Genomic DNA, 23,873 nt, shown 5'->3' on the forward strand with positions numbered 1-23,873 from the left:
ATTTCTTTAGGCCTTTAGGGAATCTGGATACATAGTGTGAAATCTTCAGTACCTTCCCCTTTTCCCGTTTCCACCCTATAACTATCCTCGCCTACGACCCCACAACAGGCTCTCTAGTTTCTTGGACTGGAGATCTCCCTGCTGCCGGTCTCTTCCCAAACACAGCCTATACTGCTGCAGAGTCATGCATTCTCTTGTCTGTCAGTCTGTCCTTCTTGCCAGCTATAGGAGATACATTCTCAACCCCCGAGGCTCAAGGTTAAGTGACAGCCCAAAGACACAAATGGATAAATTCGGAGTATGAGATGGATTAAACAACTGACTAGTTTAATCATCAAGTCAACATCGTAAGAAGAAACGAATACAAAGACGATGTAGTGGAATGGGGTGTGTGTGTCTTAGATTTTAAAATTCAAAAGGCAGGGCTGGGGAGATGGCTCATCAGGTTTCCGGGCGACCTGAGTTCCATTCCCTGAACCCACAGAAAGGTGGAAGGAAAGATCTCATTCCACAGAGTTGTTCTGTGACCTCCACATTCACATGTGGCTCATGTGCCTCCCCTCCCCCAACACATACATGACAAATCAATGAAAATAAAGTTCAAGCGACATAATTAGCAACTCGTGCAAATGCATAATTGAGAAAGAACCCTTGTTTGGATCCGGATTTTAATAAAACATCACAAAAAAAGCATTTCTTTAGGATTCAGAAAGCAAAAGCTAAGAAGTAGATGGATGGACTGGAGGAATTGTTACTTTTTTTTTTCTTTTCTTTTTTTTGGAGCTGGGGACCGAACCCAGGGCCTTGCGCTTGCTAGGCAAGCACTCTACCACTGAGCTAAATCCCCAACCCCAAATTATTACTTTTTAAGCGTCTTATTGGCTGTGATATGTAGGAATATCTGCATGTGAAGTGTTGAGGGAGGAGATTACGGGAGGCCTGCGATTCACTTTAAAATGTCTACTGGGATGAAGCAGACATGCGTGTGTGGTAGGCAGTCCTGGTAAGTGCTGAAAATGGGTGATAACTATGTTATACACTCATTTCTCATGTTGTTTGATTAAAAGCTTCATAATAAAATGGCAGTGTGGGGCCAGTTCGGTGGCTAACAGGTAAAGGCGCTTCGCCATGCAATCCTGAGTTTGATCCTTGGAACTCGTGTAAAGGCAGGAGAGAGCAGACTCCAAGCTCTGCTCTGACCTGCACACCTGCTGTGCTGTGTGAACCCTCCCCTCTCCATGCACGTATACGATAATAAAGCACATTACAATTCTTAAATGAAAAATAGAAGCCAAGCTTGGTGGCGCTTAACCAGAACCCAGGAGGATCTCTCTGAGTTCAAGGCCAGTCTCCAAACTGAGCTCCAGGACAGCCAAGACTACACAAAGAAAGAAACACTCACTGTCTCAAAACAACAACAAACCAAAACCAAACCAACCAACCAAGAAAGAGAGAAAGAGAGAGAGAGAGAGAGAGAGAGAGAGAGAGAGAGAGAGAGAGGAGGAAAGAAAAGGGAAAAAAGGAAAAAGAAAGAAAAGGTTAAAAAAGAAAGGGATGACAGTGCAGGAGAGACAGAACCCAGGTGCAGCCCAGCCTGACTCCTGCTATCCACAGGACAAACAGAAGGGACAAGTCACTGCGGCTCTGTCCACCTCCTGCTCTCCAGCTTCATCACCCACCCGTCGAAGCACCTCTGGCTGCAGTGATCACACCTGAGGCAGGGATGAGCTCATGGAAGGAAGGGATGCTGGGAGGTGTGAGGGCCTCTTGTGCTTCTCATTACTGCCCACACCTGAGGCAGCACCTCCGCTCGGCGAGCAGAGTGCCGAGCAGCTGCTGGTTTCCTCATGAGGCTGAGGAATGAGAGCCACACTGCTGACTCACTGGAGGGATAGTTTCTGATTCTGTGAGTAGCTGGAACACTCCTTCCTCCTCCCTCTCCACTTCTCCACCATTATTACATTCAGGGAAAGGAAATGTGACCAAGTGTGTAACCTCTCTACTGGGGCAGGCAAGCACCCACTGTAGTTTTCTTTCTACTCCAAACACTGCCATATTGATGAAATCTACTTGATGTTCTTACTAAAAACAAAAAAGAAAAAAGAAAGTAAAACCTTAAAGTTGATTTACAGAATGAGGAATTAACCCTGTTTTTTCATTTCTGCAGTGGAACAAAAAGAAAAATACCTTGAATAGGAACTCAAAGGGGCAGATCGTGCTGTACATGAGCAAAGGAGGCCACAGTTCACTCCCCAGACCCTAAGGGCACTGTGTGGGATTTAAGGAGGATCTGGGAATCATTGAAAGGTAAAATAATTGCTAGGGAAGGTTGAAGTTTATGATGATGATGCCACCACCAACACGATAGTGTGTGAGTGTGTGTGTATGTGTGTGTGTGTGTGTGTGTGTATGTATGAGAGAGAGAGAGACAAAGACAGAGAGTCAGAGAGAGAGAGAGAGTCAGAGAGAGAGAAAGACAGAGAGTCAGAGAGAGAGAGACAGAGAGTCAGAGAGAGAGACAGAGAGAGAAAGACAGAGAGTCAGAGAGAGAGAGACAGAGAGAGAAAGACAGAGAGTCAGAGAGAGAGAGAGACAGAGAGTCAGAGAGAGAGAAATAGAGAAAGACAGAGAGTCAGAGAGAGAGACAGACAGAGAGAGAGAAAGATAGAGAGTCAGAGAGACAGAGGGAGAGAAAGACAGAGTCAGAGAGAGAGACAGAGAGAGAAAGAAAGACAGAGAGTCAGAGAGAGAGAGAAAGAGAGTCAGAGAGAGAAAGATAGTCAGAGAGAGAGAGAGACAGAGAGAGAAAGACAGAGAGTCAGAGAGAGAGAGAGAGAGAGAAAGATAGAGTCAGAGAGAGAGAGACAGAGAGAGAGAAAGACAGAGAGTCAGAGAGAGAGAGAGAGAAAGATAGAGTCAGAGAGAGAGAGACAGAGAGAGAGAGAAAGACAGAGTCAGAGAGAGAAAGATAGAGAGTCAGAGAGAGAGAGAAAGATAGAGAGTCAGAGAGAGAGTGTGTGTGTGTACATGCGTACCACAGTGCAATTGTAAAAACCAGAGAACAATGTCAGGGGCTGACTCTCTCCTTTCTCCTCAGGTTCTGGAAACTGAACTCAGGTTGTCTGTGCAAACACATTTACCGCCACGCCTTCTGGCCTGTGCTAAGGTATTTCTTTAAGGATGGATTGTAACTGGGCATGTTCTTATTTTCTGGAGTGATCGGGACTAAGGGCTTGATGATCAGCTTTGGCTGTCAGGACATTTGTCACATTTGCCTACTCAGTTTTCCTTTCTCCTTTTTTGTCAAAGCATTTTCTTTCCTTTGGAGAAGTCAATGGCTACATAAGCCCCGCCTTCTTTTCTCCACAGGCAGGCAGACCTAGCCAATCAGATCACTTCATTTTCCGGTCCTTAGAATTTAAGGATGCAACATAAATATTGGACATGAGCTCTGCCTTCTGAGGAAAGGTTCCATTTTCCATTGAATTTGCTAATTCAACCTTCTAAGGCAATGGTTCTCAACCTGTGGGTCGCAACTCCATGGCATTTGACCAACCCCTTTCACAGGGGTTACATGTCAGATATCCTGCATATCAGATATTTACATTGTGTTCATAACAGTAGCAAAGCTACAGTTAGGAAGTAGCAACGAAAATAATTTTATGGTGGGAGGGTTCACCACACGATGAGGAACTGTATTAAAGGGTCAGCATTAGGAAGGTTGGGAACCACTGGTTTAAGGCTTGGGTGGTAGAGTGACCTATTTGTGGAGAGAATCAACAAAATGGAGATACTGGAGATTCAGGGAAGAAAGTCTCCCTTAAACTATATGAGCTTTTGGTTATGGTGAAGTAAGATTTACCACCTGGGTTTTAAAACATGAGCGATTGTTTGTCTAGCTTGTTTGAATTCAGTTGGTGTCATTTCTAGATGGGGTCTTTGGTAGTGCAGACTGTGGCTGCTTCGTTCAGCAAACATTGGCTCACTGCCCCAGTCACTTTGTAGCCTGTAGGACAGAAAGGCAGTCCTGTCTTGCAGGTCAGAGTTAGAGTCAGGGACCTACAGTAATGTTGCAGTGTTGAATGTGTCCCAGCTGCCAGTCCAACCATGTTGTATACAACTATCATAATTCTTACAGGTACCTTAGGAGATGAATTGTTTCCATTTTAGGGATGAAAAGGAAGCATGGAGAAGTTAAAGATTGTATCCATGGTTACCCAGTTCAGACATGGATTTGGGTTTTAAAGCCAGGTGCTCTGTTTTCCACACATGTGTTCTTGAATGCACACCCCCAACTTGTGGCACTGTTTAGAAGGCAGCGGAGCCTTGAGGAAGCAGGTCTGGCTGACTGGAGTAGGTTGCTGGGAATAGACCTTTGAAGGTCATGAGCCTCTTTGCAGTCTACAGTCACCGCTCCCTGCACCTAGGACTCAGCCACTGCTACAGGACTGACTCGGAGGGAGCCGTTTCCACTCTGAATCTCTGAGAACTGTGAGCCTGTGAAATATAGGTGAGGTGGCTGTTCTTGGTTGTCAACTTGACAACATCTGGAAATAACTAAAATTCACGTGGCTGGGCATACCTGTGAGGGATTTTTTTTTCTTAATTAAATCATTTGGAGAGGAAAGACCCATTTTTTTTTCTTTTTTCTTTTTTTTGGAGCTGGGGACCGAACCCAGGGCCTTGCGCTTGCTAGGCAAGCGCTCTACCACTGAGCTAAATCCCCAACCCCGGAAGACCCATTTTTAATCTGGATTTTTGGAGGTGGGAAGATCTGCCTTTAATCTGGCCCACACCTTCTGCTGGCAGCCTAAATAAAGGACATGGAAGAAGGAAGCTTACTGCCTTTGCCTGCTTGCTCTCACTCTCAAAGGCAAGTCCATTCCTTCACTGGCATTAGAACCTACTTCTTTGAGACTCTAGCGAATACTGAAGATCAGCAGAGACATCCCGACTCATGGACTGAGTGAGCTATTACTAGATTCTTGGGCCTTCCATTGGTAGACAGCCATTGTTAGGCTAGTCTGATCACAGCCTGTAAGCCGTTCTAATAAATCCCATATGTATTATAAAATATATAAATAATATATTACAAACATATAAAATTGTATATATTCATTCTACAAATTCTGTTCCTCTAAAGAACCCTGATTAATACAACAGGAAAGCTTAGAGTTCCTTGGAATAATCATATCATGGGCTAACTGGCAGTCGGTCCCACACCTTCTGGAAAGCCTCCCTGAGCATGCTGTGAAAGCTCTCTGAGGTCCCTGTATAACCCATGTATCCTTATAATAACATCGTTTTGCAAATGAGCAAAATGAGACCTTGGGAGGCTCGGGGCTCACTGAGTCATGGCTCACCAGGGGCCAATGATGTGTGTTAACAAACCAATGTTTTCCAGGCACACTCTATGAAATTCAGTTAAAAATAATTGAAGGATTTATATAGCTATCACGCCTACATTATGGGGGCTCACAGTTTCCAAGAGATTTTAGTGGTGGAAACAGCTTTCTCTCTGGTTGTGGGGCACGACGTAGCAGTGTCTCTTTACAGGGTCAGAGAGCAGGGATTGTAGACTGCAAAGAGACTTGAGTATGACCTTGAGTATGCCCTCTGCTCCCTACCTGTTGCCCGGATCACACAGCACATCATTCATCCATGACATGTGACTTTGTCTGTCTGAGCTATAGAGTCTGCATCCAGGAAACAGAAATGGCAATGTCCACCTCGCAGAATTATCATGAGTAAGTGAGGTGACGTTTATAAAGTTCCCTGAGTCAGTGAGAGAAGTGCAAATAAAAACTACATTGAGATCCCATCTCGCCCAGGTCAGAATGGCAGCCTCCAAGAGCAAACAGCACATACTGGCCACCACGCTGTTTGGCAAAAGGGAAATCTCATCCATTGCTGGTGAGAATGTAAACTTGTCCAGTCACTAGGGAGGTTCCTGGAAATACTAAACATAGATTTACCATGTGACCCAGCGATATCTGGAGATTTATCCAAGGCCAGAGTCAGCACACCATCGAGATAGTTGAATACGCTGCTCTGTTCACGGTAGGTAAGGTATGGAGCCAGCCTGGGGCCGGTTACAGACGGAAGGGTAAAGAAAATGCATGTGCACAGTGGAACTATTCAATGATAAATTATAGTTATGTTGCTTGGAGAAAAATGGAGGTAACTGGAGATAATCAAACTAAGTAAATTAAGCCAGAGTCAGAAGGACAAATGTCGCATGTTTTCTCTCATTTGTGGATACTAGACTTTATACATTCATAAAGCCATACATGTACAATGACCTCAAAGTACTGAAGCAAAACTGTGCGTGGAGAAACTAAGAGGGTGGGGAAGGGGAGGGGGGGTGAGAAAGGGGGGGGGAGGGGAAAGTGGGGGAGGGGATTGGGGTATAGAGCCAAATGGGCTCCAAGTTCATTGTATATGTATAGGAAAATGGCCTTGTATAACTCAGTACAGTAAAAAAAAAAAAAAAAAAAAAAACTAAAACGCAGTTATACTAAATATGGTGGTGTTCGCCTTTAATCCTAGCACTTGTGAGACAGAAGAAAGGTGGATTTCTGTGAGTCCGAAGCCAGTCTGCTCTATGTGGTGAGATCCTGCCCCCACCAAATGTTACTTCGGCCATAAGGGGTTTCTGATGAGTGACGTAATTGCCCTGTGCTTGGCTGATCCTAAATTAGGGACTTTGGACACAGATGAGTGTGAACCTGAGCCCCAAGAAGGCACGGACAAGCATGAGATTCTCTGTCTCCTTGCTCTGAGGTGAGCCCAGGAGGAGACTTTTAAAAACATCTTTAGACACTGACACAATTATGTCATCCAAGTGTTCAGTTAGCGTTTGATTAAGGTCCTCAGGGCATGAGGGACACCAGCATACAGCCTTGTCTCAGGGACAACTTTCTTATACTTAGTCATGAAATTATTTTTGTCCCAAAGTTCAAAGACACAGTTTTAAGAGAAGCAGGTTCTGATTGGAGGAGGGGATAAGGAGCAGGGTCTGAGATTACTCCACGTGGGTTCACATCACCGCTCTACCACACACTGGCTATTTGACTTTGGTGAAATTACACAATGGTCCCGAGTTTCAACTTCCTGGCCAGAAAAGTGGGGGTAATTCTCATTTTCTAAGATTGTAATGAGGGGAATCTTGGAGGGGACATGCAGTCATTCCTCTCCTCTGTGGTACCACTGCAACCCTTGAGCTTGTTAATTTCGCGCTCGGCGGAAGCCCGAATCCCCACTCAGGCCTACACAGACAGATGTGAGTCACCCTTCTACAAACGCTGGATCCTGCCAGAGACAGTTTGTTCTGGAAAGTCACAGGCTTCCCTTCTCACAGAGACCAGATAAATAACCATAGGCTGGGGAGGAGGAGAAGAGAGTGGCGCTCGGACTCACCACCAACGGCAGAAATGGGGAGATGTGGGAAGTGAGGAGAGGAAGAGGGCAGGTTGGAGGGAGCGGGAACCAGAAAGGAGTACTACAGTGACCAGCCTTCCTTCGCGAGGCTGTCTGCAGTAGATAGATGGTCCACTGCCCACGCTCCGAGGCTCCCCGGCATCTGGCTTGGAGTGAGCTCTTTGCCCCCCACCCCCCTGAGTTTAGGCCAATGTTCCCTATCGCTTTCTTCATGTAGCATCTACTCTTGTGAGCCTCAGAGCAGAAGGTAAGGAGACATGGCCTCCTCCAGGACTCATGGTGCTCTGAAGGAAAACCTTTGACTCTTGCTAAAGTGAGACCAGGCAGACCGAGTCAAAGGCTTTGGCTTTGGGTTGGCATGACTTTTCCTCGTTAGGCACTGCTCGAACTGGAAACACAAGGATGTGGGACTCTGTTTTTTAAGTCAAATTGGTGACTGCCCCTATTCTGACTAGGAACTGTGTGGTCGAGGTAAAAGCCACCTACCAGAGATGACATGAAGGTTTGTGATCACATGCACAGTTCAGATTTAGTTGTCCTCGCAGCTTATAATTAGACCTTGTTGTCAGGAAGGGGAAAAAAAAAAAAACACCTGAGAGCAGCTGTATTTTACTGCTGTTCAGATCTGTGACTGACCCAGTTCTTTTAAATTAAAAATGTGGCACTGATGTTTGTCACATCTTTGCACTTTGCTCACATCTTCTGAGTGCTGGCAGAGTCCTCTGAGCTGTGGGTGTGGAGGAGGAGGGGCCTGGTGAGGGCTGCTCGTTTGCCTCAGGTGGACTCTGGAAACAGCTTCCTCTGAACTTTACTTCTAGGACTGCAAAGAAGAGGGCAGAACAGGTTATTAAGAGGTTACTCTTAAAATGTGGTGGGTCTGGGATATCTTAGGGTTTTACGTCTGTGAAGAGAAACTGTGACCCCAGCAACTCTTTTTTTTTTTTTTTTGAGCTGTGGACTGAACCCAGGGCCTTGCGTTTGCTAGGCAAGCGCTCTACCACTGAGCTAAATCCCCAACCCCGACCCCAGCAACTCTTAAAAAAGAAAATGGTTCATTGGAGTTGGCTTATAATCCAGAGGTTTAGTCCATTACTGTCGTGGCGGGAAGCATGGTGGCCTGCAGGCAGACACGGTGCTGGAGTGGTAGCTGAGAGTGCAGGCCACAGGAAGAGACAGTGAGCCACTAGGCCTGACTTGAGTTTCTGAAACCCCACACTCCCCCTCCCCACAGTGGTACAGTTCCTCCAACCAGGCCACACCCACTCCAGTAAGGCCATATGAGTGAGTCTAAAGGGGCCATTTTTATTCAAACCAACACGTGGGACCAGAGAGGTGATTCAGTGGGTAAAGGCATTTGGCACCAAGTCTGATGATCTGAATTGAATCCCCAAAACCTACATGGTGGATGGAGAAAAGTTGTCTTCTGACCTCCATATGTTTTTCCCAATCCACCTGGTAAATAAATATTAATTTTTTTAACATACTAGCTCTGGGCCTGAGGCTCCAGCTCCATTGGTGTTTACTCAGAGGTAGGCAGCGTGCACAAATTGGGCAGGTTAGCACCTCAGCTGCTCTTTTCCTTGCAGTTTGTGGAGGTGAAGTTCCGAGGAAGCTCTGCTTCTGGAGTTTTCCTGAGGTACAGTCCCTGCCTTCGCCAGGCCCTTCCTCCTCGGTACCCACAGTTCAGAGATCACTGCCAGCACTCAGAAGAGTGTGAGCCAGGGCACACACACTTAAAACCTCAGCACTGGAGAGGCGGCGGCAGAGGACCAGGATTTCCAGGTCATCCTCCGAAAGTAAGTTGGAAGCCAGCCTGGGCTGCGTGCGATGCTGTCAAAAAGAAAAGATGAGTCTTAACCAGGCCTGGTGATGAAAGTCTGGAATCCTAGTACTCAGAAGCCAGGAGCGAGATTGTTCCAAACTTGAAACCAGCTTGGTTCTCATACTGAGACCATGTTTCGATGCTCATCTCTGCTCTAAAAAAAAAAAAAAAAGGCCAGATTATTTGGCGGCAAATTGCTATGGCATTTGTTATGACGTCTTCATGGCAGAGGTGAGCTATTGAGCCATAGTCTTCACACTCAGACTTCCTGCCTCCCTTCCCAAGTTTTGAAGATCTAGCCACCAGTGTGTGCCACTGCACACAGAGGAGTACCCAAAAAATAAGGGATTCGAACTGGTGGAGAGTATCTGGTCCAAACTGCCCAAGGTTAGGTCCTCCATAATAAAAGGGAGAATGCCAGTCCTGGCTGATCCTTGTTTAGGCTCAGTGGTAAGCAGTGAGTAGATCAGCTTTGAGGATCAGGGCAAGGCGGGTTTTTAGGAGATCTGTTACTAGGATGTGTTTGCAGGGTGTCTTAGGGGTTCATTGCCATGAAGGGACACCATGACCAAGGTAACTCTTATAAAGGAAAACATTTAGTTGGGACTGGTTTACAGTTTCAGATTCAGTCCATTACTGTCATGGTGGGAAGTATGTCCAGGCAGACATGGTGCCGGAACAGCTGAGAGAGCTCTATATCTTGATCCACAGGGAGCCAGGAGCAGACTGTTTCTGGATCACACTGGTCATATTTGAACATAAATATGAGCCCTCAAAGCCCCACCTCTACAGTGGCACACTTCCTCCACCAAGGCTAAACCTCCTCCAATAAGGCCACGCCTCCTAGTGGTGCCCCTTCCCATGGGTCAAGCATATTGAAACCATTACACTGGAATTGTAGACTTAATTTTGGAGCCATGTGTGAATCTTCCTTTGTTGTGTAAAACAATCTGGGCAAGCCCCTTCCCAGAATCTAATTGCTTTATCCGTCCCAACTGTCCCACCAGGATCTTCCCTTGATCTTCGCAAGAAAGAGGATTTGGGTAGGTGTAGCTTAGTTGATGGAGTACATGTCCTGGTTTTGCTACCCAGCATTGTGGAAATCAGGTGTGGGGTATCCCCTGGGATGTAGAGGCATGATGATCAGAAAGGAGTCCAGGGTCATTCTCTGCTCTATTGAGTAGGGTGGGGGCTAGCCTAGGATACATGGGACCCTGTCTTAAAAAAGGAAGAAAAATTTAAAGAAATGAATTAGAACTATCGTTTTGGTTTGGTTTGGTTTTTATTTTGGAGACAGGATCTCACTTTGTAGTCTAGGCCAGCTTGGAACTCACAGCATAGACCAAACTCATTCAGTCCTCATGGAATTACAGCTGTGAGCTGCCCCGCCCAGGTTAGAACTGTGCTTTAAACCTGGCTCTCGGGTTTTCCAAATGTAATGATTGTTTCCCTCTCTGCTCATGATGAAAAATGCTAACAAAAAAACAAGTAACCCCCCATCCAAAACAACAACACAAGGGGCAAAGCTGACCGATGAGTGCATTACTGAGTGTATTCCTGACATAGAAAGCCTGTGTTTCCACTCCCTGCCCGTGAGTTACAACTCCCCTCCCCTGTTACAGCTTTACACATCCGATGACTGGAAGAGTTGGAAGGATTTCCCACAGACTCCATTATTGTCGGTCTTTGATTCGCCACTGCCCACATTCCTGTGGCTCCTGGTACCTACCATAGGGCACACTCGGATCGGACCTCAGTTGGCATCAACAGCTTTGCCATCTTGCCGGTTCTGTCATGGCAGTGTAATGGTCCTGTACACTGTCACCAACCCAGAAGGAGGAGGTAACTATCTGTAAACCATACAAGACGTCCAACTCAGCCAGGCTCCTTGGCCTGGAATTCCAGCACTCAGGAGGGTTAGGCAGGATTAGCATTGTGAGTTAGAGGCCAGCATGGGACTGCATAGTGCTGAGTCCAAGGACAACCTGGGCTACAGAGTGAGGAAACAGGAAAAGAGGAAACAACAGCTCTGTATCATCTATGTCTAAGTCTTTATCTATATTTAATCTCCAGCTTGATCAAAATTCAAGGCATCCTCAACTCAACTTCCCCTTGGCAGGGTCCTCAGAAATCTGTAGTCATTTCAGTGCCATCCCACATGCAGAATTGTCTTGATGGAAATCAAAAGTGATCTTAATTGATTGTGGCAAAGCGATTTTACCTTTGCAAGACTTCAGAAACATATGTGGGAACATATGGCCATGCAGCCACAGTGATGCAGCCCTTCCAGGTCCAGGAAGAGGCCTGTGCCAGGCCAGCAAGTTTCAGTCAATAAGGGGGCGGCGGGAGGTGTCAGAGTCCTGATGCTCTGTTTCAGACTGCAGGCCTCCAGGTAAGCCTGTAAAATCAGGACAACAGCAGAGACAGCTGCGGGCCAGTGATGTCATGGGGAGTGAGATTACCCTGCCAGCTGTCTGAGTCGCTGTTCTCCTTAAGGTGTTCTAAACAAACTTGTTCTCTTCAGGAGAGGGGTGTGTGTGTGTGTGTGTGTGTGTGAGAGAGAGAGAGAGAGAGAGAGAGAGAGAGAGAGAGAGAGAGAGAGAGAACAGAATGGGATACATAGAGAGTTCTAGAGTTAGCTTAAGCTACAAAGTGAGGCTGCCCCTGCAAAACCACAATAACAATAATAACACATAATAATAATAATAATAATAATAATAATAACAATAATGGTAAATATAGATGGTGTCCAATTTACAACCATTTTAGTTTTTGGGCTTCATGATAGTGTGAAAGCAAACCACCACCACATCACACTTCAGATTTTGAGATTTGATCTCTCCCAGGACAGCAGAATGCCAGGTCACTCCCACCATGAGATCCTAAAGGTAAACAATTGCTGTCCCATCATTCCTATTTTCCCGGGAGTTTCAAAATGTGGACATTCAGTAAATGACCTGAGGCATTCAACTCTTTACTATAAAATTGAAAACGGGCCTTGTGTTTGGTGAGTGTGCCTGGCTGTAGCTTTATAAGAGTTCCAAGCACGTGGGAGATAGGCAAAGCTGAGCTGCGGTGTTGGGTAGCTTAGTGGTACCCAGTGCCCTTTTCACAGAGGAGAGTCCCAGTGGGTTTATTGAGATGCCACCCTTGCAAGCAGTGGGCATCTGCAAGACTCACATAGAAAGCAGGCTGTAGTCCTTCCTCCCTGGCACATGGCTTCTCCAGTCTCAGGTGCTGGTGACTCCAACATTTAGCAGGTATGTCTAGGTCACTCCTTCCTGAAGGGTCCTTAGAACGATGAATAAGAATGTCTGGCTTCTGAAACTGATTGTTATAATAAGAAAAAAACTATATTGAAAACAGTAGTCTTGGAATCTATGTGTACCATGGGTAGGAATTAAAATAGTGTAGCTACTAAGAACTTCCTTAAAGTTAAGTAATTAAAAACAGAACTGCCCTATAAGGCTGGCCTGGTGGCGCATGCTACAATCCCAGTGCAGCTTAGGAGGTCAGGGGAGGGTGACAAGCTCAGGGTTGAGCACAGGATGAACAACTTGGGTTACATGGTGAGCCCCACACCAGTCTGGGGCTACACAGGGAGACCTTATCTCAAAAGAACAAGAACAAAACTAGCTACTGAGATGGGGGTTGTGGCTCAGAGCTGAACATTTGGCCTAGCATGTATGAGGCTCTGGAGTCCATTTCTAGCACCTCGAAGGCAAGCAAGCCAGCAGAATCTCTGTGTGGTCCAGCAGTCCTGGCTCTAAGTTACAGGCTGGCTTAGAAGGTAAACGGGGACGCCAAGGAACTCCTGCACATCATCCTCTGACCTCCACATGCACGCTGAGGCATATGTGTTTTCACACACACACACACACACACACACACACACACACACACACACACTGAATTAAAAAAATTTTTACAACATCTAAATTACTAATATCAGATTTTTTTTTCTTTTCTTTTTTTTCGGAGCTGGGGACGGAACCCAGGGCCTTGCGCTTGCTAGGCAAGTGCTCTACCACTGAGCTAAATCCCCAACCCCTAAATTGTCAATTTTTTAAAAGACAATTTTAAAGAAGAGTTTTCCAGAAGAGTTCTGTCTTGGGTACTTGACAGGTTATGGTAAGAGATATTTGTGTATCTATTGAAATCTCAGAGAAGCCATTTGTATTTTCCCTAACAGGAGACCACGCAGGGAATTAAGGGACAGAATGCACTGACCCAAATATGAGTCACAGTGTGTTCTGTGAAATATAACAGACTGAGCCAAGAAAAGGGAGAAGCCAGTGAGGATCATTGACTTTGTTCCAGGCATATCATTATCTTGATGGATCTTTAAAACCCAAATGTATTGGGAGTAGTATTTTTGCTTTATTTAAACATTAGGAAATCAATACAGAAGCCGCCGACCTCGTATCTCACAGCTAGGATACAAGGGATCTTTTTAATTCTACAGCATGTCTTCAACTGTAACACTGTCACTTCCCGGTGTGCAGTGGAAATTTTGTTTCCACATAGAAACTCTAAATGGAGTTGAGCTCACATTTTTATTACTCTACAGTGGGAGAACATGTGATCCCATTGAAATGAATTATAAACAGTGTTGTAAGTGAACTAAATAGCACTACCCTCTTGGAAGCTACCAGCATCGCCATGGAACTGTCGGCACGTAGATAAAATTTAGAGAGATAATATTTACACTGATCTCACAACAGGGTACAGCTGAGTCTCTGCTGAGCCAGGGTGTACTTGCTTCTCTTAGAGTCTACTTGTTAGAAAATTAAGGGACAGAATGCTACTGACCCAAACATGAGTCACAGTGCTGAAATATAACAGACTGAGCCAAAAAGGGGAGAAACCAGTCCAACGGTAGCTAGAAATCAAACAAAAAAGAATATTGTCAATTTAGAATCCTAATGAAAGCTGGGTGTGTTATTGTACACATACAGTCTCAATACTCAGAGCCAAAGGCAGGAAGAGCTCTGATTTTAAGGGCACCCTGGTCTACACAGGGAGTTCCATATCCACTGGGGTTATGTAGTAAGAATCCATCTCAAAGAAAAAAGAGAAAAGGAAAGAAAATCACAACAATCCAAGACAATGGCCAGAATCTGATGTCCTGCTAGCCGAGTCTACTTCCCAAGCGAAGGCCCTTCCCCTCGGTTCTGAGCCACGGGAGGAACTGGGGGTTGTCAAGACTGTCCTGGAGCAAGTGGGATCACTAAAACTGACATTTATAAATAAAATCCAGTAACTGCTCACTTTTCGTTTATGAATATCACAATTCAGTAGTGGCCAAATTCATTAATAGATAACTAGTAAAAATGAAAGTTTAAAAGATTATGAATTTTAGGATTTGATTGATGTAAGATCGAGACACTTCCACAGATGCCAGTTCATTAAAATAATTTGCTTTTGACAGGGTCTTTCATGTATCCCAAGCTGGTCTTGAACTTGCTATAAAGTCAATGATGACCTTTAACTCCTAATCTTTCTCCCTCTACCTCTCCAGGTCTAGGAGTATAGACATGCATCATCGTGCCCAGTTTATGTGGTTCTGGGGTTTGAACTGAGGGCTTTCTGCATGAAAGGTAGGGATTTACCAACTGAACTATATCCCTAGCCTGTAACTCATTCCTAAAGAACAACTCTTACAAAAGAAAACATTTAACTGGGGCTGGCTTATAGTTCAGAGGTTTAGTCCATTAACATCAAGGTGGGAAACATGGCAGCATGCAGGAGAGATAGAGAGAGAGAGACAGAGAGAGACAGAGACAGAGACAGAGACACAGAGACAGAGACAGAAACAGAAACAGAAACAGAGAGACAGACAGAATGAGACAGAGAGAGAGAAACAGAGACAGAGTGACAGACAGACAGAGACAGAGACAGAGACACAGAGAGAGAGAGCACTGGCACTGGCTTGGGCATTTGAGATCTTGAAGCTCATCACAGTGATACACTTCCTCCAACAAGGCCACACCTCATAATCCTTACAAATAGTGCCACTTCCTGGTGACCAAGTATTCAAATATATGAGCCTATGGGAGCCATTCTCATTCAAACCACCACACCTGGGGAAAAAATAGAGAAAAGGCCTGTGTTAAACCATTACCTTCCCCTAGATCTTGAACAAGAATCTTGGCTTCTCTGGGCTCTTGTGTGTGAATCAGTCACTCAGCAGAGCTAAATTCTCCGAGGCTAGTTATTAAATTCTTGAATGTCTGGCATCAGCTATGTTTGAAGTATTTCTTCTGAAAGAAAAAAAACCCAACAAACTCTATAAATAAAGGAACTTACTCCCGTAGAGAACACATTTACTAGTACACAACTATACCGTTCCCATTCATCTCCAGAGCATCACCAAATCCTGTAAAAGGAAGGATGATTCTCATGTAAGGATTCATTACTTCGGTATCGAGCCAAGCAAAGCTGGGCCATCGATAAGCATTCACTTTACAAGGCATTGCCCGCAAGCGCCACATTTGTTTATGGTGGCAGCGCTTTGAGATGCGTTGTTACCTCCGTGGATAATCCCTTGTTTTGCATGCACGCCATAGCTAGAAATGGTTACAAAGCACACACCTACCTGACTTGCCTACTTTCTGCCTAATGCACTCAGTAGTCACGCCAAGTAGAAGTCCAAATCCTCCCTCCCTCCCCCCCTCCCCCATCACCCCCCCCGCTCCCCGTCCTCAGGTCTCTGGCAGAGTATTGACAGGCACAGCTGCTGAAACCTGAGTTCAAGTTCCAATTTATGAGCATGACTTTGGGCAATGTATTTTAGCCTCCCTGTGCCTCACTTTTCTACCTCTAAAATGGGAAGGATAATAGTACCAATTTTATGTCCTTGCTGGGATTACATTTTAGTGCTTTGTTTGAACCACTAAGAGTAGTGTTGGCCCTCAGCATATACTCAGGACAATCTCAGTTTTAGCTGAATGTATGTTTAAGTGAATTATGCTCACCATGCTCTCGAGAGTGCAGCAGTGGGGAAGACTGCCTAGCATATTTGAGGGCCTGGGTTCAGGGCAGAGGTTCAACACAGTGCCTGACCTATCATAAATGTTCCACCAGTTTCTGACTGTTTCACAAACTCCCTTTGTGGCCTTTCACTGCTCAGACCTGAACCCTGGCCACGCCTTTTCTCACACCCCAGGCCTGACACTGGAGTTGCTTCAGTGCTAGTAGCAGCCCTTTCCCGACCAGCTCTTAGCCACTCTTCAGTCTCTGCTTGGGCAACAGGTCTGGAAGCCCAGCCAAGGTTAGGCTGGTTCTTCTGCCTCTGCCCTCTCCCCTCAGAACCTGCCTCACTTCTATTACAATATTTTTGTTTGTTTTGAGATAGAGTTTCACTGTGTAGTCCTAGCTGTCCTGGAACTCATTCTGTAGACCAGAATGGCCTTGAACTCACAGAGATCTGCCTGCCTCTGCCTCCTGAGTGCTGGGATTAAAGGCATGTGCCACTACACCCAGCATACAGAACTTTATTTTTAAGATTTGCTTTTAAAATTTTTTTAAAAAATGTATTTAATATGGGGTATATACGTATACAGGATTGCAGGCACCTTTGAAAGCCAGAAGAAGGTATCGGATTCCCTAATAGCTGGAGTGATAGGCAGTTGCGAGCAGCTTATCCAGGGACTGAGAACCAAACCCAGGCCCTCTGCAAGAACAAGTAGTAAGTCCTGCTCTTGACTGCTGAGCCATCTCTTCAGCCCATCTCACACTTTTCCTATTTCTTATCACTGCTTATTTAATGTTTGGAAACATTCCTATCAAGAGGTGATAGGGATAGGTATAGAACAATTTCCATCCTCACAGGGAAGGAGACTGCATCACACGCTGCCACACAAGTGACACGTGGAAAGAACAGAAACAACACAGTTGCAGAACACTAAGAATCCTTTACCGCAGCTGAGAAGCCCATTTAAGGATGGTTACCAATGTCTATTGCACCACAGTAACCAGTTGGTAACCCAACCGGTCGGTCGGGAGGCTGAGGCAGGAAGGCTGAGAGCTGCAGGCCAACCTGGGCTACAAGGAAAGCTCTTATCACAACAATGACAAAGCAACCAACCAAGCAATACCACCTAGAACCCTCTCCCCTTGTCAAGTTTTAATAAGGAATTAAAAGAATGTCCACACTTGTGTGGGAAGGCAGTTAAAATACCCCTTCCTTTGCCAGCTACACATAAAAGAATGCGTTTCCATTCTCATTAGACTTGCAACAGGCCAAGTGTGGAAACAGAGGTAGGAATGCAGCTGCACACTAACAGTCCAGACAGTGGAAGGAGCTCAGGACACAAGAAACCTGTTTTAGTTTTTCTTTTTGGTTTAGAAAATATAGTCACTTTCCACACACACACACACACACACACACACACACACACACAGACACATACACACACAGAGACACACACACAGACACAGACATACATACAGACACACAGACACACACACAGATACACAGACACAGACATACAGACAGACATACAGACAGACACACAGACACACACACAGATACACAGACACAGACATACACACAGACATACAGACAGACACACAGACAGACACACAGACACACACACAGATACACAGACACAGACATGCACACAGACATACAGACAGACACACAGACACACGCAGATACACAGACAAACATACACACAGACAGAGACACACAGACATACACACAGAAATACATACAGACACACACACAAACAGACACACGGACACATACACACACACACATACACACACACACCACATTCTAATTCATATTAGAGATTACAAAGGCTGTAGTAGATGTTTTAAAAAAGCAAGTTTAATAAATGTGTAAAGACTTTTTTAGCTTGAACTTCTAGTACAGTGAGTCTTGAATGCTAGACCCTACGCGGACACTGGCATTTGTAGTCTTTAGTAGTGTAGAGGAGTCCTGGCATCAAAGAGTTTGAGAATTGTTTCCCTGCCTTCTACATGAATCACCACAGTCCCCTCCAGGACAGGGGCCTCCAGTGTGTACCCCAACCCTCCCTGAGATGGAGTGGTCACCCTGGAGCAGCTGTGGCTATCTTTGCTCCACTCTGCCTGCTAAGACATTCTGGCTGGGCATCATCAATATGTCTCTTGGACAAAGGGTCCCTAGCAGTTGGTCCTAGAGTCCACTTGTAGGATTGGAAGATAACCATGGCTCCCACTAGTGTCCCTAGAGGGACTCAATAATCCTTTCTTTCCGTGACTCAGGAGCAGATTCATTCTGAGCCAGCCAGGAATTTGTAGGCAGTATTGCAGAGCCACAGAACTCACAGCTGCTTGTCCAAGAACCAGACAATCCCCAGTCTCACGCCAAATCTGAGAATCTGTTGTTGTTTTCCCCAGTATGTTAGCTTTTCCTGTGATAAATTGCACATGCTCATTTAAAAAGCTGAAGAGAAGAAAAGAAAAAAAGTGCTTTGAAGAGAAAACTTGGTTGTGATTAGTTCTGACTTTCTTATCTTGGCACTCTCCCTTTTAAACTGGCCCTGCATGCTCTGTTTTCAGACAGTCCCAGTAAGCACTCTGCTCTGATCTTATGGGCTGTTTGGTCTCTATGTGTCAGAGAAAGACAGTTATTGGTCAGTCCAAAGGCCAGTCAGGGTAGCCAAGGAGGGGTGATGAGAAGAAGCAGGAGGGTGTATGGTTCTGCTGTCCAATGTGTAAAGCCTCCTCTAGCTGTGGCCACAGTGGTAAAAGAGGGCACACTTTCCTAAGGTAGGGAGTGATCCATTTCTTCCTGTGTTTTATTTATGATAAAATTCAAATTCCTTTAGGAATTCTACTTCCAAGAATCGGTCCTAAGGAAATGATGAGACATTTAGGCAGCATGACATGTCTACCATTATTCATGAAACTTGGAAACAAACTACGTGTTCAATGATAAAAGGTTCATTTCAAAATTCTGTGGTTGTATATTCTATGCTGGCTAAGAAGACTAGATATTTATGAAGTCTTTAATGACCAGGAAATTCTTAATCTACAGTACTGGTAGCCATCTACGTGCTTGACATAAAAAGCATAAGGATAAGAAATTGTACCTATGTGTACTAAATTCTCTATTATGTAAATACTTTTGTGACAAAGTAAAGAAAACTTAATTAAAAAAATTTTTTTAGATTTGCTTATTCTTATGTGTGTGGGATTTTGCCTGTACATGTCTATGTACTATACATGTGCTTGGTGCCCTCAGAGGTCAGAAGAGGGCACTAAATCTCCAGGAACTGGAGTTCTGGATGGTTGTGAGCTGTCATGTGGGTGCTAGGAATTGAACCCAGGTCCTCTGGAAGAACAGTCAATGCTCTTAACTGCTGATCCATCTCTGCAGCCCTGAAAACTTTACTTAAAGGTTGGTACCAATGTATGTCATCAGGAGAAAGCTGTCTTTGTGAAGACACTGAGAAGTCACAAATGTTCACCAGATATACACGCAGAGGACTGGTGACTGCTTTGCCTGAGTGACACAGGAATTTGGTTTTTGTGCTTATGAAAGAAGGGGTAAGAGGGATGGTTTGACTGAAAGCTCTCTCTCAATTGCTAGTTTCAAAGAATATGTCTATCAACATATATCTGTTATCCCAGTACTTGGGAGCTGAGGCAGGAAGAGCTAGAGTTTAAGGCTACCTAGACTCCATAGCAAGACTCTGTCTCAAAACCCAATTGGACAAAACAAAAACAAACAAAAAAACTATTCTTGTCATTATGAAGATAAATATTCTGGTGGAAAACCAGAGCACTCACAGAGAGTTAGAAAGTCTAATAGAACACGGGACATTAGACTGAGTAGCAACCCAGGGCAGAGCAAGGTAGAGTCTCCCTTGCTCTCTCCATGCTAATGTTCTGACAACTTTGCCCTTTGCAGTGGATCGCAGTTAACTTCCTGCCAACTCTGAGCCTCTGATCCAACTGCTGCTGTCTGCCTACTTTCTCTCCTAAGCCCAGTTGTGGCTGCTGTTGGTAAAATGCAGTTGGCAGAAAGCAGCATCTCCTGGGTCTTGGTGTCTTCAAGTCACCTCTCTTACTTGGTCTCCTCACAGAACCATGTAAAAAGGATTGGTTCCAATTATCATTGGCATCATTGCTCTGTGGGCTGTATGCTATGTGGGTTAGATCTCAGTCCCAGTTCAGATTCAGCTCCACAGGGAGTTAAGACATAGCACCCACGACCCTGCCTGATAGAATGGCTTCCCAAAGGCTGCAGGATCTAGTTCTGGGTTCAAATCATCCATTTTAGTCTGTATTCCTAGAGCATTCATGAAACTTAAAATTAATGCTTTTATTTTCTACTCTGGCTAAAGCCATCTAACTTGCATGTTTATGTATTTGATGTGTGAAATGTGCATGTGGGCAAATGTATGTACTGGCGGATGCACCTATGTGTGTATACCAGTGTGTGTACATGCAAAAGCCAGAGGTGTACCTGGACTATACTCTTCAAGGGAGTCACTGTCCAACAAACTCCCCAGGATTCCTTATTTTCATATCACTAATTCTGGGGTTACAAATGTGCCAGGGGCTGGACAATGACTCACAGGCTAAAAGCACACACTGTTCCTTAAGACGAACTCAGTTTGGTTCCCAGCACCCATGTGAGATAGCTCATTAACAGCTTGTAAACTCCAGCTCCAGGAGTATTCAATATGTCTAGCTTCCACGAGCACCTGCACTCATGAGTGTTGTGGTGGTTTGAATGAGAATGGTCCCCATAGGCAGATATGTTTGAATACTTGGTCCCTAGCTAGTGGAACTCTTTAGGAAGAATTAGGAGGCGTGGCCTTGCTAGAGGAGGGACATCATGGGCCAGGGAACAGGCAGCTTTGAGATTTCAAAAGCTTAGGCCACTCACTCCCAGTGTTCCCTCTACTTATTTATCTGTACTTTCTACTTGTTTATCAAGGTGTGAGCTCTCAGCTATTCCTGCCACCATGCTTTTGCTCTGCCATCATGGACTCTGACTGTTTTAGTTAGGGTTTCCATTGCTGTGAAAAGACACCATGACCACAGCAACTCTTACAATGGCTAACATTTAATTGTGACTGGCTTACAGTTTCAGAGGTTTAGTCCATTATCATCAGGGCAAGGAGCATGGCAGTATGCAGGCAGATATGATGCTGGAAGAGCAAAGAGTTCTATATCTTGATCTAAAGGTAGCCAGGAGACACTCTTCTGTAAGCAGCTAGGAATGTCTACACCAGGGGAAGCTTGAGCACGATCAGACCTCAATGACTACTCTCAGTGACACACTTCCTCTAACAAGGCCATATCTCCTAATAGTGTCACTACCCATGGGTTAAACATTCTCAAACCACCACATTCTACTCCCTGGACCCCATAGGCTTGTTCAAATACATGAGTCTATGGGGTTCTGGCCATAGCATAGTGCAAAATACATTTAGTCCAACTTCAAAAGTCCCCATATATCTATAACAGTCTCAACAATGTTAAAAATCCAAAATTCAAAGTCTCTTCTGAGATCCATGCAATCTATTAACTGTAATGCCCTATGAAATAAAAATAAAAATCCACATACTTTCAACATCACAGGATATACAGCACCATGTCTGCCTGCATGCTGCCATGCCTCTCACTCTGAAGATAATGGATTAAATCTCATCCCAAAACATCATAGTGAGGAATACTGGATGAGAGAAAGACAGAAAGTCAGCTGGGAAGTCTCCAAACTCCACACCTCCATGTCTGATGTCAAAGCACTCTTCAGATCTCCAGCTCCTTTCACCTTTGTTGACTGCAACAAACTTCTTTCTCTTGGGCTGGTTCCACTCCATGGTAGCAGCTTTCCTCAGCAGGCATCACAAGGCTCTGCATCTCTAACATCTTGAGGTCTTCAAGGCAACTTCAACTTTACACCTTCCTGTTCCAATGTCTGGGATCTACACATGATGTTCTAGGCTCCTCCAAAGAGCATGGGTCACTTCTCAAGCTCTGCCCTATGTAGCACTCTAGGCTCTGGTTCCACTACTGCTGCTGTTCTTGGTGGTCATTCCACAGTATTGGCAACTCCAATGTGCTGGTACCTTCCACTGCAACTAGGCTTCACCATTAGCCTCTCATAGGCTCTCTTCATGGTACCAAGTCAAACTTCTTTGCATGATGAAGGTGGCAGCACCTTCACCAATGGCCTTTGCTGGCCTCTCACAGTGCCCAACCTCAGCTTCTTTCCATGACACCTTCATGACTTCAAAACCAGAACTACCTGGATGACTCTTACACATTACCAAGTACAGTGGCAGCGCGAAGTACAACCTTGGCTACCTCTGGAACATAGCTTCTTTGTGCTCTCAGAAAACACTTCCCAGAAGATTTCATCTCAGGAATGCTGGTATCTTCTTCTTTTTTTTTTTTTTTTTTATTAACTTGAGTATTTCTTATATACATTTCGAGTGTTATTCCCTTTCCCGGTTTCCAGGCAAACATCCCCCTCCCCCCTCCCCTTCCTTATGGGTGTTCCCCTCCCAACCCTCCCCCCATTGCCGCCCTCCCCCCATAGACTAGTTCACTGGGGGTTCAGTCTTAGCAGGACCCAGGGCTTCCCCTTCCACTGGTGCTCTTACTAGGATATTCATTGCTACCTATGGGGTCAGAGTCCAGGGTCAGTCCATGTATAGTCTTTAGGTAGTGGCTTAGTCCCTGGAAGCTCTGGTTGCTTGGCATTGTTGTACTTTTGGGGTCTCGAGCCCCTTCAAGCTCTTCCAGTTCTTTCTCTGATTCCTTCAATAGGGGACCTATTCTCAGTTCAGTGGTTTGCTGCTGGCATTCGCCTCTGTATTTGCTGTATTCTGGCTGTGTCTCTCAGGAGCGATCTACATCCGGCTCCTGTCGGTCTGCACTTCTTTGCTTCATCCATCTTGTCTAATTGGGTGGCTGTATATGTATGGGCCACATGTGGGGCAGGCTCTGAATGGGTGTTCCTTCAGTCTCTGTTTTAATCTTTGCCTCTCCCTTCCCTGCCAAGGGTATTCTTTTTCCTCATTTAAAGGAGTGAAGCATTCACATTTTGATCATCCGTCTTGAGTTTCGTTTGTTCTAGGGATCTAGGGTAATTCAAACATTTGGGCTAATAGCCACTTATCAATGAGTGCATACCATGTATGTCTTTCTGTGATTGGGTTAGCTCACTCAGGATGATATTTTCCAGTTCCAACCATTTGCCTACGAATTTCATAAACTCGTTGTTTTTGATAGCTGAGTAGTATTCCATTGTGTAGATGAACCACATTTTCTGTATCCATTCCTCTGTTGAAGGGCATCTGGGTTCTTTCCATTTTCTGGCTATTATAAATAAGGCTGCGATGAACATAGTGGAGCACGTGTCTCTTTTATATGTTGAGGCATCTTTTGGGTATATGCCCAAGAGAGGTATAGCTGGATCCTCAGGCAGTTCAATGTCCAATTTTCTGAGGAACCTCCAGACTGATTTCCAGAATGGTTTTACCAGTCTGCAATCCCACCAACAATGGAGGAGTGTTCCTCTTTCTCCACATCCTCGCCAGCATCTGCTGTCACCTGAGTTTTTGATCTTAGCCAATCGCACTGGTGTGAGGTGAAA

At 45.1% G+C, this 23,873-nt stretch overlaps 1 long non-coding RNA gene across 2 annotated transcripts; it reads left to right on the forward strand.

Moving 5' to 3' along the window:
- The first annotated feature begins 1,133 nt into the window (after window positions 1-1,133).
- LOC102550562 (uncharacterized) lies at window positions 1,134-19,383 on the forward strand. Of its 2 annotated transcripts, XR_005499320.2 has the most exons (8): window positions 1,134-2,307; window positions 3,098-3,166; window positions 6,550-6,609; window positions 6,702-6,783; window positions 9,027-9,236; window positions 10,885-11,104; window positions 14,784-14,862; window positions 19,084-19,383. It is a non-coding gene; the product is annotated as an uncharacterized LOC102550562 (long non-coding RNA). The 2 variants fall into 2 exon arrangements; XR_005499321.2 differs by lacking the exons at window positions 1,134-2,307; window positions 3,098-3,166 and adding an exon at window positions 4,127-6,060.
- Window positions 19,384-23,873: the final 4,490 nt, after the last annotated feature.

This window comes from Rattus norvegicus, chromosome 1, assembly GCF_036323735.1.
Source record: "Rattus norvegicus strain BN/NHsdMcwi chromosome 1, GRCr8, whole genome shotgun sequence".
In the NCBI taxonomy this organism is placed as follows: domain Eukaryota; kingdom Metazoa; phylum Chordata; class Mammalia; order Rodentia; family Muridae; genus Rattus; species Rattus norvegicus.